At 48.4% G+C, this 2,422-nt stretch overlaps 1 pseudogene; it reads left to right on the top strand.

Moving 5' to 3' along the window:
* The first annotated feature begins 251 nt into the window (after nucleotides 1-251).
* On the top strand, nucleotides 252-1,613 carry LOC122737413 (annotated as a pseudogene).
* The last annotated feature ends 809 nt before the right edge of the window (nucleotides 1,614-2,422 follow it).

The raw sequence follows: 2,422 nt of genomic DNA, 5'->3' as shown, positions 1-2,422 counted from the left end.
TGTCCTATGAGGTAGTGAAAGTAACTACAGGGAAGAGCCTAGGGTAGATGTTTTGGGAACTTTGCACAAAGAATGCAGAAAAAAAGAGAACAGATAAGTTTAGGGGTCGTGAACCAGAGAATAAGGGTCTAGAGTAAACAGAAGAAAGATAATAAAAAAAGTGAGAAATCCTTTTCGGAAAGGGGCCCAAAAATGAAATGTAAAAAAAACCAATGGACCCACCCTTCGGACTATTCAGATCACGTCTAGCTCTCCTCTGCCGACATCATGAGCTTCACTACCCGCTCCACCACCTTCTCCACCAGCTACCGGACCCTGGGTTCAGTCCAAGCGCCCAGCCACCGGGTCGGCCCGCCAGCAGCGCCGCCGGCGTCTATGCAGGCGCCGGCGGCTCTGGCTCCCGAATCTCTACCGCCAGCTCCACCAGTTTCCGCGGGGGTTGGGGATCCGGGGGCGCCATGGGGGGGCTGGTCGGGGTCGGGGGGATCCAGGGGGAGAAGGAGACCATGCAGGACCTCAACGACCGTCTCGCCTCCTATCTGGATCGCGTGCGGAGCCTGGAAATCGAGAATCGCAAACTGGAAGGGAAAATCAGGGAGCATATGGACAAGAAGGGACCTCGGATCAGAGAATGGGGACACTATTTCAAGACGATTGAGGATCTGCGGTCGCAGATCTATGCAAGCTCAGTGGACAATGCCAGAATCGTCCTACAGATCGATAATGCCCGTCTGGCTGCTGATGACTTCAGAGTCAAGTATGAAGCAGAGCTGGCCATGAGACAGTCTGTAGAAAGTGACATTCATGGCCTCCGGAAGGTCATTGATGATACCAACGTGACCAGGCTGCAACTGGAGACAGAGATTGAAACCTTGAAGGAAGAACTACTCTTCATGAAGAAGAACCACGAGGAGGAGGTGAATTCTCTACAAGCCCAAATCGCAGGCTCTGGGCTGACCGTGGAGGTGGACTCTCCCAAATCCCAGGACTTAAGCAAGGTCATGGCTGATATCCGAGCCCAATATGATGCTCTGGCTCAGAAGAACAGAGAAGAGCTTGATAAATACTGGTCTCAGCAGATTGAGGAGAGCACTGTGACAATCAACACAAGGTCCGAGGAGGTAGAAGCTGCTCGAAACACCGTCACGGAGCTGAAGCGTACAGTCCAGTCCTTAGAGATTGACCTGGATTCCCTTCGAAATCTGAAAACCAGCTTGGAGGAGAGCCTGAGGGAGGTGGAGACCCGCTATGCCATCCAGATGGAGCAGATCAATACAGCCCTGCTGCACCTCGAGGCAGAACTGGGGCAGACCCGCACAGAGGGGCAGCGCCAGGCACAGGAATACGAGGCCCTGCTCAATATTAAGGTCAAACTGGAAGCAGAGATCAACACCTATCGAAACCTGCTGGAGGATGGGGAGGACTTCAATCTTGTACATGCCTTGGACAGCAGCGGCAGTTCCTTGCATAAGACCAGCACTCGGAGGACTGTAGAAGGCAAAGTGGCGGCCGAGACTAATGACACCAAGGTCCTTCGGCGTTAGGGCCATAAGCTGAAGACCTGGGCTGAGGCAGGAAGTTAATAAAGGCTCTTTGGTCACCCAAAAAAAAAACCAAACAACCAATGAATACAATTAGCTCAAGAGGGGCAGAGGAAGGGTAAATCTATTTGACAGACAGACAGGAAAAAAGGGGAAAGAAATTCCTAACTGTATTAAAGCAGGAGAGAAGAACTAATAAATAAAACCCTAAAGGGAAAGGAGTAAAAAATGAGAAGAGGAGATCAGAGGTGAGGGGAAGAAACTCAAAAGGAAAAGGGTTACTTTTTAAAAAAGATTAAAGTAACTGAAGGAACATAGTTCTGTACTGCAGAAAAGGTGAAAAACCAACTTAAAACAATTTTAGAGACGGAGGGAGAAAAGTGATTCTTACAACTTGAAATGTGAATGGATTAAACAACCTAATAAAACAAAAGAAAGTGACAGTTTGGATAAGAAAACAGAACCCTACAATCTGTTGCTTATAAGAAACACATTTTATTTATTTGGGGAGGGGGGGTGTGAGGCAATTGGGGTTAAGTGACTTGCCCAGGGTTACACAGCTAGTAAGTGTTAAGTATCTGAGGTCAAATTTGAACTCAGGTCCTCCTGACTCCAGGGCCGGTGCTTTGTTCATTGTGCCATCTAGCTGCCCCAGAAACTTTTAAAAACAAAGACATAAACAAAATAAAACTAAGTAGATGGAAAAAAGTTAGCTTTTCATGAAGTGAATTTTTTTTTTTAGTGAGACAATTGGAGTTAAGTGACTTGCCCAGGGTCACACAGCTAGTAAGTGTTAAGTGTCTGAGGCCAGGATTGAACTCAGGTCCTCCTGACTCCAGGGCCGGTGCTCTATCCACTGCGCCACCTAGCTGCCCCGAAGT

This window comes from Dromiciops gliroides, chromosome 1, assembly GCF_019393635.1.
Source record: "Dromiciops gliroides isolate mDroGli1 chromosome 1, mDroGli1.pri, whole genome shotgun sequence".
NCBI lineage: Eukaryota > Metazoa > Chordata > Mammalia > Microbiotheria > Microbiotheriidae > Dromiciops > Dromiciops gliroides.
The sequence above is the reverse complement of the archived record's forward strand: the minus strand, read 5'-3'. Positions and strand labels throughout refer to the sequence as shown.